Here is a 13,228-nt window from a genome sequence, read left to right as displayed (position 1 = left end):
TTGGTTATTCAAAAAGAAAGACATAGAGCATGAAAAAGGTGTACTACTTATAAGGATACAGTTCAACATGAAATGTTAATTTGTGCTGCCCAGTGGAATTCCGCTTTAACACCAGCACTGATAGCAGAGTTTGTTCTGGACCTTGATTTATGTTTCACTTTTAGAGGAGTCCCAGTGATGCATTTAAAATATCTGATTATAACGAGTGAAGTGCATTTGAAATTTCTAGTTCATCTACCAAAAGTATTGGCTGATTGGTACTACGACCATGGTAGGACTCGAACCTACAATCTTCTGATCCGAAGTCAGATGCCTTATCCATTAGGCCACATGGCCAACTGGCTACATTGCCTTCTCTCAGATTTGATAAGATATTTTAACAGTAGCAAATTGGCTCATTCAGAAGTCTCCTTTATACTTGATAAGTGTGTATTTTGACATACATTCATCATAATATGACCTAGAAACGTAAAAAGATTTTACATTTACAACCTTTAAAAATCTTTGCAAATCAATATGGAAGTTGCTTGCAAGGATCTGAGGAAAAATGAGAGATTCCATACTTTGGATCAGTTCTTCCCAATTTATTTTTTCTGTACAAAGAAGGGTATCAGCAGTGTACCACACTGGTTTAATCAATTGATATTGTTCAACAGACATATCAAGAAAAAGATGTGATCAACAAAATAATGAAATAATCCCATGTTCTTATGTTGCAATAGAACAATGTGTTAGAATGAAGCTCAAATTTTAATTTGCTTTAAAGGGATATTTTTAAGCAACATGTAGCTTTCTCTCATGTCTGGCTCAAGTAATGTCTATCTTTTCCTTCCTCAAAATACTCCTAGGACAACAGGAAATTAAAATTCTGTACAGCTCTCCACATACGTTCTCTCTTTTCTATATATGAAATATGAAATAAGAAGAGCAAAGCAAATAACTCTGCTGTGTAATGCTTGATATGAGGCACTCATTCAATACATAGTTTGCACCTTTTATTCCTGGTTATCTTCACTGGAAAGCCTGACATGATACGTAGCATGACAAAGACTTTTTCTGATGCTGATTCTGTTAACATGGACAATCTATCTACTCGTTTCTTCTTTGTCTCCCTTGATTCGATAATCTTTATCCCACATATTCATTGGTTTCACAATTATACCATGCTGAGACCTCTAATACCTTCATTATGCAGTACAGGAAAAATAGAGTTCAAGTACTGACCACATTAAGAGAAAACTTTTTAGTTAAATCTAGATAGAAAAGATGAAATCTAGCAACAGATTATGATTCACTAGTCCACTGAGAGGAATAATCCTTTTTTTCTAACATGAAAAAACATCTGGTGATGAGCTTGGTCATCTAGTCAGCTGCAGGGAAAGTTATCAAAGCAAAACATCTGACAATAGAACCCACAGACAAACCGCATGAAAAATAGCCAAGGCTAATACACCTTGGTTGTGTCATCACACTTCTCTCTCTCTCTCTCTCTCTCTCTCTCTCTCTCTCTCTCTCTCTCTCTCTCTCCCCCGACCATTTTAATTTCATCTCTCTGTATGATCCTATCATGTCTTTCATGTCCGATTAAATGCAGTAAAGTTTTGTCATGCTACATCGTTTACTCTATGCACTATATTTGTGTCAGTATTTAATTGCAACCATGTACAATACTTTAATTTTCAAGGCATGTAGGAACAAAAGTTTTGCTCTTCAAGTTATACTGATTTAATATGTTACCTGAGTTTTTACTGACGATATGCATAGTCAGCTTCATCCTAGCCATGTGTCATTAATTAAATCAGCACTCTGTCTCTGATTATCTTTTTAAATTAATTTCCTTTGCGTGGATTGTTGAGTGTTAACTCGTTTTCTTTTCCTGATGATCTGTACGATGACTTTGACTCTGCAAAGTCTGGAGGATAAATATGGAAGTTTCATTTCTACATTAGGATAAAAGTGAGATATTCTGGACTTTCCTGAAATGTACATCAAGAGATTTAAATCTCCTTGCTTAAAATTGATGAACCTCCTGACTATTTTTGTAAAACACCATCCCTGTACCTCTGGCTGTCACTTGCTATTTTTTACAGAAAATGATTTGTGATTTAGGAAGGAATTTATTTTCTGAATCAGGATGCAATCACTGCCAAAAGACTATAGGTGTGAACTGGTCGATTGACTCCATATTGAGGCAGCTAATATTGTTGATGTGCAGCAAGTTTTGAAATGATGGAATGATAAGTGGTCTTTGCCTCCTGATGAGAATGATTGTACTAGATCATTGAGTCATATTTCCGATGTCAATTGTCCTGAGTGCAAAGTGCAATATATGATTTTGATAATAAAAATGCAGAGAATGCCACAGGTTTGTAGACCCGAATTATGTCTAAGATGCTGGAGGGTACAGATTTAGCATTTGCAGATAACTTTACAAACCTATAGCTGTCCTTGCTCAATTTTCTGTAAGATATCAAGTATGGAAAGAAACAAGGGTTCTTCAAAATCTGTCGTGAGTAAAGATGTTTTTGGTAGATTGGTCCTGACTGAGACTGTGAAGACTGCATAAAAGCTGTTCTGTGAGAACCTGCTTCTGGGTAAGTTGGTTATTCAAAAAGAAAGACATAGAGCATGAAAAAGGTGTACTACTTATAAGGATACAGTTCAACATGAAATGTTAATTTGTGCTGCCCAGTGGAATTCCGCTTTAACACCAGCACTGATAGCAGAGTTTGTTCTGGACCTTGATTTATGTTTCACTTTTAGAGGAGTCCCAGTGATGCATTTAAAATATCTGATTATAACGAGTGAAGTGCATTTGAAATTTCTAGTTCATCTACCAAAAGTATTGGCTGATTGGTACTACGACCATGGTAGGACTCGAACCTACAATCTTCTGATCCGAAGTCAGACGCCTTATCCATTAGGCCACATGGCCAACTGGCTACATTGCCTTCTCTCAGATTTGATAAGATATTTTAACAGTAGCAAATTGGCTCATTCAGAAGTCTCCTTTATACTTGATAAGTGTGTATTTTGACATACATTCATCATAATATGACCTAGAAACGTAAAAAATTTTACATTTACAACCTTTAAAAATCTTTGCAAATCAATATGGAAGTTGCTTGCAAGGATCTGAGGAAAAATGAGAGATTCCATACTTTGGATCAGTTCTTCCCAATTTATTTTTTCTGTACAAAGAAGGGTATCAGCAGTGTACCACACTGGTTTAATCAATTGATATTGTTCAACAGACATATCAAGAAAAAGATGTGATCAACAAAATAATGAAATAATCCCATGTTCTTATGTTGCAATAGAACAATGTGTTAGAATGAAGCTCAAATTTTAATTTGCTTTAAAGGGATATTTTTAAGCAACATGTAGCTTTCTCTCATGTCTGGCTCAAGTAATGTCTATCTTTTCCTTCCTCAAAATACTCCTAGGACAACAGGAAATTAAAATTCTGTACAGCTCTCCACATACGTTCTCTCTTTTCTATATATGAAATATGAAATAAGAAGAGCAAAGCAAATAACTCTGCTGTGTAATGCTTGATATGAGGCACTCATTCAATACATAGTTTGCACCTTTTATTCCTGGTTATCTTCACTGGAAAGCCTGACATGATACGTAGCATGACAAAGACTTTTTTTCTGATGCTGATTCTGTTAACATGGACAATCTATCTACTCGTTTCTTCTTTGTCTCCCTTGATTCGATAATCTTTATCCCACATATTCATTGGTTTCACAATTATACCATGCTGAGACCTCTAATACCTTCATTATGCAGTACAGGAAAAATAGAGTTCAAGTACTGACCACATTAAGAGAAAACTTTTTAGTTAAATCTAGATAGAAAAGATGAAATCTAGCAACAGATTATGATTCACTAGTCCACTGAGAGGAATAATCCTTTTTTTCTAACATGAAAAAACATCTGGTGATGAGCTTGGTCATCTAGTCAGCTGCAGGGAAAGTTATCAAAGCAAAACATCTGACAATAGAACCCACAGACAAACCGCATGAAAAATAGCCAAGGCTAATACACCTTGGTTGTGTCATCACACTTCTCTCTCTCTCTCTCTCTCTCTCTCTCTCCCTCTCTCCCCCGACCATTTTAATTTCATCTCTCTGTATGATCCTATCATGTCTTTCATGTCCGATTAAATGCAGTAAAGTTTTGTCATGCTACATCGTTTACTCTATGCACTATATTTGTGTCAGTATTTAATTGCAACCATGTACAATACTTTAATTTTCAAGGCATGTAGGAACAAAAGTTTTGCTCTTCAAGTTATACTGATTTAATATGTTACCTGAGTTTTTACTGACGATATGCATAGTCAGCTTCATCCTAGCCATGTGTCATTAATTAAATCAGCACTCTGTCTCTGATTATCTTTTTAAATTAATTTCCTTTGCGTGGATTGTTGAGTGTTAACTCGTTTTCTTTTCCTGATGATCTGTACGATGACTTTGACTCTGCAAAGTCTGGAGGATAAATATGGAAGTTTCATTTCTACATTAGGATAAAAGTGAGATATTCTGGACTTTCCTGAAATGTACATCAAGAGATTTAAATCTCCTTGCTTAAAATTGATGAACCTCCTGACTATTTTTGTAAAACACCATCCCTGTACCTCTGGCTGTCACTTGCTATTTTTTTTACAGAAAATGATTTGTGATTTAGGAAGGAATTTATTTTCTGAATCAGGATGCAATCACTGCCAAAAGACTATAGGTGTGAACTGGTCGATTGACTCCATATTGAGGCAGCTAATATTGTTGATGTGCAGCAAGTTTTGAAATGATGGAATGATAAGTGGTCTTTGCCTCCTGATGAGAATGATTGTACTAGATCATTGAGTCATATTTCCGATGTCAATTGTCCTGAGTGCAAAGTGCAATATATGATTTTGATAATAAAAATGCAGAGAATGCCACAGGTTTGTAGACCCGAATTATGTCTAAGATGCTGGAGGGTACAGATTTAGCATTTGCAGATAACTTTACAAACCTATAGCTGTCCTTGCTCAATTTTCTGTAAGATATCAAGTATGGAAAGAAACAAGGGTTCTTCAAAATCTGTCGTGAGTAAAGATGTTTTTGGTAGATTGGTCCTGACTGAGACTGTGAAGACTGCATAAAAAGCTGTTCTGTGAGAACCTGCTTCTGGGTAAGTTGGTTATTCAAAAAGAAAGACATAGAGCATGAAAAAGGTGTACTACTTATAAGGATACAGTTCAACATGAAATGTTAATTTGTGCTGCCCAGTGGAATTCCGCTTTAACACCAGCACTGATAGCAGAGTTTGTTCTGGACCTTGATTTATGTTTCACTTTTAGAGGAGTCCCAGTGATGCATTTAAAATATCTGATTATAACGAGTGAAGTGCATTTGAAATTTCTAGTTCATCTACCAAAAGTATTGGCTGATTGGTACTACGACCATGGTAGGACTCGAACCTACAATCTTCTGATCCGAAGTCAGACGCCTTATCCATTAGGCCACATGGCCAACTGGCTACATTGCCTTCTCTCAGATTTGATAAGATATTTTAACAGTAGCAAATTGGCTCATTCAGAAGTCTCCTTTATACTTGATAAGTGTGTATTTTGACATACATTCATCATAATATGACCTAGAAACGTAAAAAGATTTTACATTTACAACCTTTAAAAATCTTTGCAAATCAATATGGAAGTTGCTTGCAAGGATCTGAGGAAAAATGAGAGATTCCATACTTTGGATCAGTTCTTCCCAATTTATTTTTCTGTACAAAGAAGGGTATCAGCAGTGTACCACACTGGTTTAATCAATTGATATTGTTCAACAGACATATCAAGAAAAAGATGTGATCAACAAAATAATGAAATAATCCCATGTTCTTATGTTGCAATAGAACAATGTGTTAGAATGAAGCTCAAATTTTAATTTGCTTTAAAGGGATATTTTTAAGCAACATGTAGCTTTCTCTCATGTCTGGCTCAAGTAATGTCTATCTTTTCCTTCCTCAAAATACTCCTAGGACAACAGGAAATTAAAATTCTGTACAGCTCTCCACATACGTTCTCTCTTTTCTATATATGAAATATGAAATAAGAAGAGCAAAGCAAATAACTCTGCTGTGTAATGCTTGACACACGAAAAAATGTCCTCATTAATGATTTTAACAAATATATACCCAACTCAGGTCAGATAACTTACTTAGGTAAAATATTAACTAAAGATATCAAATCTATTATACATAATAATTATAGTACCTGTCTTCTTAATATACAAAATCTTTTCAATAGCCGGAACAATCCCCGGGATTCATGAAGCTCGGCGCAAGGCCGGCGTAAGGCCTGCGCCGGCGGTGCATGGAATATCCGGCGCAGTAGCGCCATATACATATTAATGAGAGTGCACCGGAATCACAGACACGTGCGTAGTGTACGTGAGCGAGCCCAGGTAGGATGCGTCTGGAGGCGTGTCTAAGCCGGCATGAGGTGAGCAACCTAATGTGCTGACAGCCACGGTCCGCCCACAATAGTAATGGCAGCAGCCAGGTCCCGTGCAGAATGAAACGCACGTACAGTATGCAACATAGTCCCCGTTCCAAATTAACGGAGAAGCAAATAGAAGCCACGAAGGCATAAGTGTACCCGTCCAAGGAGCAAAGGATACGCATAAGACCGCCTTTGTCCCGCAATGCACTGTCAGTGTTTACACTCAGAGAAGGTGTACAGCCGCATGTCAGCGCGCCGCACCGACATAGGAGCAGCGACTAAGGTCACCACCTGTCCCACCTTGGTCGGGGCAGTCTCTCCATGGACAGTTGTGTCCCGAAAAAACGTATTAGAAATGGCTGATGTGCTACGATTGTAGGACACAATGATATCCCGTATGTAATGTAATGGTAGCATGAATTGGTTATTTCTGTAACAGAAATACCTAAATGACACAATAAACAGAATAAGCAAGGAAATTGCCACAATAATAAGCAAATTATTTAGGCAAACAAGTGAATTTCTATGCTATATAGTGACCGTTTGTATGTGTCGGCCTGTAAAGTCAGATGTGAGTCCCGGAAATATCCCAGATCGGAAAATGGAAAAGGTGGAAACCCCAGCAGCGACATGGGCATGGTCACCAGGGTTACCTGCTGTCCCAATGTGCCATGGACAGTCCCTGATTGGACAGTCGTGTCCCTGCAACAATCGTAAAAATGGAAAATGACCTCCGATCCCCTGCCACGCAAATTCCCACAATATACATGTAAATAGTAGCATAAAACATATACATTACGATATGGAACACATACATGGCATAAGAAAATAAATAAGGAACCCAAACGCTTACAGAATAAGCTCATAGTATGGCAAACAAGTGAAGTTCTGTCAACTGCACTAGCCCTGGGTATGTGTAGTCCTGCAAATTCCGAAGTGTCCACATAACATGCCCCACTATGGGCATTGGAAAAGGTGCCAACCATAATGGTCACAAGCAGTAGTGACAGTACATAGCCGGGTAGCTGTGCTGACATAACAACAGTAAGGAAGCAAGATACCTCAAACACAGGCAAACATGTGCATAGCAACATATCCCAGACCCAGCAACGTCTCTGTTGCATACACTGGATGGTGTATGATGAAGTGTAATATCCAGAAGCAGAACCCATGCATTCGGATGTACTACACAATAGCCTCATTGTACATGTCAGTCACACCCATGTATACCCCTGCACCCAAACCTGCTAGCATCCGTGTGCAGCTATACAACCACACACAATGTGCATACCTGAACTGTGGTAAGAAGTTTGTGTTAGGCAATGCCACGCTGGCAAATCATTCCACATGTCACCAACCCACCGCAGGTACAGATATGTAAATGGCTGCATGTGAATGTGTCAGCAGAATGTGTACATCCGGCATGTAGTATGTACCCGTCAAACCATCTATGTTTGCATACGACACGGTGCACATAAGTGTACACATGTGGACAAGTCGGTCGTTGGACCACCGCATCGATGATTATCTTTGCAGTGAAGTCGATCACATATAGCGGAACAGGTGCCTACCACACAGGACGTCCTAACAGGGTGCTACAGGCAAAGAAGGGGAAACTGGGACATCACATGTGGAGATTAGCGTGGCTGGACGGACAAATACACACGGTCAAGGTAAAGGACGGAACAACATGCATATGGCTGGATGGATGTTGTTCGTAAAATATATAGAAACACATATGAAGTTCCAGTTTACACTCTAAATACTATATAATGTATTGAATTGTACCGTACAATATGGCAGTAGAACTAAGCCTGCATGTAATTGGTGAAGCTAAGCTGTACTGTGATGGAATTCTGAACCTGGCAGTAAGCAGGACAGCAGGCTCATGTCTGTCATCATTAATTATTTGCTGGGTTACAGAACAATAAATGTATGTACATGCATAACAGCACTCCTTCCCCAGAGGAGGATGGCCTTGTGAGCTCAATGGAAGATAGCATTACAACTCCCTACCAGAGAGACAAAGCAACGTATTAAGAAATTAACTGTCCACTGTATCGTAACAGTCTAGGGTCCTTGAAACAGCTACAATCACAAAAGGATACTGTAATGTACAAGGTGCCTTGCAAGGCTGTGTTATTCCCATGAGAAAACAATTTAAAAGCACGAGCCCAGCACCCACGTATGTATAGACTATTGCAGACCATAGTGATGGAAATGCCCTGTGACCGACCACGTCAGTAAGGTGGGCAAAAGCTGATTGTAAACACTATATAAAGAAACTGCTTACTGTATAGAGTCAGACAAAACTCTCATACTTGGACTGTACATTATTTAGCCTGCCTGTGTACACTACTAAAACTTTCCAAACCCGAGCCTCCTGTGTTATCGGCTGTCACTTAGAAAAGCCTACTGATAACTACAGTCTGGTTGTAACAACTTATTTCACATCGTGATCCTTGTAATCCAGAATTCCCTTGGTAAGCTACAGGTCAGAGTGCATGGCTGGTTAGACATGTACGCTGGAGAATATGCATAAATGGTTCTTCTTGAATGAAAAGACCTCCGACTGAATTGTTGTGTGTAAAGAGGCTGTTTACTGTCTGATCTGTGGCTGAAAAGCGGAAAACTGGATCCCAAGAAGAAAACGTGCAGCCTTAAACAGGAGGCCCAGGTAAGGAGTGTCTGCCTTTTTGTGTCTATTGTAGATCAGGGACCAGACTACATTGTGTTTCTGTTAACAGTAGTGATATCGGGTCGAAGACCTACCCACATACTGTTAAATCTGAACATAGGTCAGGGGAACACACAGCAGAGTAAATAGTGATTGTAGACACTACAGTGGATACAGGGAAGGAGACACACGTGTTATGACAGAAGGGTACGTAGCAGTCGTGTAGAGGATATGGGAGATTATCGAAGCAACAGATCATGTGATCCACGTTTGACGGGTGACGTGAAGAATATGCAATCGCAGAGAGCACATAATTGTGAGTTACGCAGCAAAATGGGGTAATAAATATGACATTGATGGTATATTAGGCAACATATCGTTACTGAAACATTGTAATCCCTGAAAATTTGATGCATATGTTCCAAGGTAAACACCTGTTCCACCCTGAGAGGGATATGCCCTCTCTGGCCAGTCGTGTCCTGTAAATAAACCGAACAAATGTCAAATGTCCTGATATCTCAGGACAAACATTTCCCAGATATATATCAAGATGGTAGCGTAAAACAGTAAATTTGTATGTGGAACAGCAAAATATAATAATAAACAGAATAAGCAACTGAAATGCTACAACAATTGGTCGCTCTCCTGGCAAAACGTGAATACCTGTCCTATGTACTGGCCGTGGGTATGCATTTTCCAGGCAAATTACACGTTCCGAACACTAATGTCCCACATTGTGCATTGTAAAAGGTGGCAGCCCTAAGATGTGCAGGCGACAAAACAGCGACAATTGGGTATCCGTCATGCACATCGGTGGACTGAGGTAGTGTACCGAAGGGAATAGAACACTACAAATGGCTAAGCTTCATACGTACACAGAGAAGATCATAATACAGTAGTACCGACCGCCCCCCCCCCCACAACACCCTACCACCTCAGATACCACATGCAGGATATTAAGCGGGAGGGCAGGCTAGTCCCCACACGTTATCCTGTGGCAACAGAGGTAGCACAACGAACAAATGTAATAGAAGCTATTGAAACCACATCCCGAACACGTAACATACCTAGGGACACCCGAGTAAGAACACAGTACTAAAACAGAGTGAGGATATCTGTCAATTAATTGAAGTACCGAACCATCATGCAGGACAGGAAGGCCAGGACCCAACCCCGTAAGCTTATAGCCCGGGGACACCAAAAGATATCTGAAAAGCAATAGAGGAATTCCCCATCCACAAAGTAACCGCTATTCACCATGCAATACCCTGTATCTCCTGATCGGAAACCAAAAGGGGAATGGCGGATGGTACAGTATGTATAAGCTGTAAATAATGTAAGAATACTTAGGGTAGCATTGGTGCCAGACCCACACACTATATTCAATGCTATGAACATGCCACAGAAGTATCTTACCGTGGTACATATAAGCTATGCTTACTTTGCAATACCTATACATCCACATACTGCGTATTGCTTTGCTTGTACAGTCAGGGTGACAGATACAGCCATACCCGGCTATCACGGGGCTACTGTGAAAGTACAATGATATTCTCACAGGGGATGGCTAGCTACATTCCGGTGTCAACTCCACCCGGGGCCAGTCAAGCTCCACTTTAATTGGATGATATTCTGCTTGCGGCCCCTACCCAGCAGCAATGTATGGAAGATACAATAGCATTATTGAGATAATCAGCAGAACAGGGACATAAAGTAAGCAAGCATTAATTGCAAATACAGAGAATACAGGTCAATTACATGGCATATCTGGTATCCAAGTAGGGTAGAACATCACATGACGATAGGAAGGTAGCAATATAATAAGCACCCAAGCCAACTAACAAGAAGGGAATGATGTCGTGTCTGGGCCGACTAACACATGTTAAATCTGGATACCAAACAATGCTGTGGAATCCGCTGTCTTGTTTGCCTTAACCTTTAATACACCTATGGCAGCACAACACATAGTACACCGGATTACAGTAGCAGAAACAGCGTTATGCAGACTAGAACGATTGATAGCCTTAACAGCTGTAGTAGGTCTCGTGAATAATCATAACACATGTTGTCAGACCGTAGATTGTAAGCGGAGATATATGACGTCAGTCTTGATGCAACAGCAGGGAAGTAAGCAACGCCAAATAGATGACTACTCATTGCAGTTGGACACTGTGGCATGGTCACTGCCACATTGTGTACAGGCAGTTGTTGTAGCACCCATGGCAGTACAGGCCCCGGCCGTAATGTTACTAGACCACCCTCTCACTGTGAGAATGTGTCATGCAGTTGCCATCAATCTGCTGCAAGAGAAGATAGAATTCCTGACTCGTGCTACACATGTGTCATGTCTGACCATACCACTGAGTCAACCTCACATGGTGATTGAACGTTGTACAACATGAAACCTATCAACGTCATGTCTGACACCTGTGTATGGTACATCACACAGTAGCCTATACGAAATGGCTTAAATAACTACACACAGACATGATAACACTGATATACCCTTAGATGATGCAGAGGTGACAGTTAATGTGTACGGATCATGTAGACAGAGTCCTACAGGAACGAATGAAGTAGTTTATGCAGTAGTTATTGATAATGACATTGTAGACGGCCAAACCCTGCAGCATAACGTGTCTGCTCAAGCAGCAGAATAGATAGCTTTAACACGTGCTTGTACTGTAGCGGAAAAATGATGTGTGGACATATGTCCCGATAGTCATTCTGTTGTCTGTGCAGTGCATGTTTATGAGCAGCAGTGGAAGAATAGGGAATAGATAACATCCACCGGTAAACCGATTAAGCATGCGACGAACCTGAATGCATTACACTACATGCAGTTACCCACTGAAGTAGGTAATTGTAAATGTGCAGGGCATAGAATGCAACAGGATAACAGTAGGAAAGTTGAGGCATGAGCTCATGCACCTGCAAAACAAGCAGCGTCACAGTTGGAAAGTGTCTGTGTGAATGAGGAATGACAAACCTCAGACTGTTTAGATGTAGAAACTGTACAAACAATGCAAACAGCAACTACGAAAGCAGAAAAGCCGGCGTGGTTATGACGAGGAGCAATCCTTGAACACGGACTGCACATATCCACAGTGAGAAAGCCAATATTAACGTCTAATATATTCAGATATGCGGCTTTGTGGAGCCATGGGTACAGACATGTCTCAACAGGGGGGATGGTACATTTGGTTAACAGAATACCCCTAACATACGGAATTACGAACCACATACAAACCTCATGAGCAGCGTGTCACATTTGCCGTAGATATCATGCACAGGGAGTATTTAAACCGAAGTGAGTGAGTTGACCTACACCACCCTAACCGTTCCGTGCTATTTGTATGGAATTCATACATCTGCATAAATGTGAAGGGAACAAAGACTGTTTAGCGATTACACATATAGATAATCAAAATGGGTAGAAGCATTCCCAACCAGTAATCTGGATGCAGCAGCAGTGGCAAAGGTGCCAGTAAAATTAAGTATCCCCAGATCTGGCATGCTGTAAAGAAGCTACAGTGACAATAGAACACATGTAGTTAACCAGACAATCACGCTACCTGGGGGATTACTTCGTATTACCATGAATGTCAATTGCATGTACAACCCACACTCAGCATGACTGCTGCCGCCGCAGAATGGGATCCCGAGAAATAAGTAGAGGAGTTGGGTGGGTGACATCCAGACGAGTTACATGAGCTGTCTACCTCTAGCATTGCTGAGCATGACAACAGTTCCAAATGTAAAGTGCTGCACCCACTTCGAAGTAGTATGTGGAATGGCATATCATGTGCCAGAGTGGAAAGCTGTCATGCCTGCAGAGCCGGAGGTCGATGACTCAGTAGTAGGTGACATGAGAGGATTGTTAACTAGTAACACTTTTCCTCAGTTAAAGTCTGTTACAGATAAGAGCAAACGAAGGCGGAAGCATAGCTGACACCAGTATCCTGTGTGTATGTCACTGTTATCCAAAGAACATTATTGCCAAGTGGACAGTCGCGAATGTCTGTACCGGTAAACGTCTGGTCCACCCCTTTTTA

General features: G+C 40.2%; 3 non-coding genes across 3 annotated transcripts; all 3 read right to left on the bottom strand.

The window, feature by feature from the left end:
- Positions 1 to 263: 263 nt before the first annotated feature.
- Positions 264 to 336, bottom strand: TRNAR-UCG. Its single transcript has one exon. It is a non-coding gene; the product is annotated as a tRNA-Arg (tRNA).
- Positions 337 to 2,862: 2,526 nt separating this feature from the next.
- Positions 2,863 to 2,935, bottom strand: TRNAR-UCG. Its single transcript has one exon. It is a non-coding gene; the product is annotated as a tRNA-Arg (tRNA).
- A 2,514-nt stretch (positions 2,936 to 5,449) lies between these two features.
- TRNAR-UCG lies at positions 5,450 to 5,522 on the bottom strand. The gene has a single exon. It is a non-coding gene; the product is annotated as a tRNA-Arg (tRNA).
- Between the last annotated feature and the right edge of the window lie 7,706 nt (positions 5,523 to 13,228).

This window comes from Protopterus annectens, chromosome 3.part0 (genome assembly GCF_019279795.1).
Source record: "Protopterus annectens isolate FY-2018-M chromosome 3.part0, PAN1.0, whole genome shotgun sequence".
NCBI lineage: Eukaryota > Metazoa > Chordata > Ceratodontiformes > Protopteridae > Protopterus > Protopterus annectens.
The sequence above is the reverse complement of the archived record's forward strand: the minus strand, read 5'-3'. Positions and strand labels throughout refer to the sequence as shown.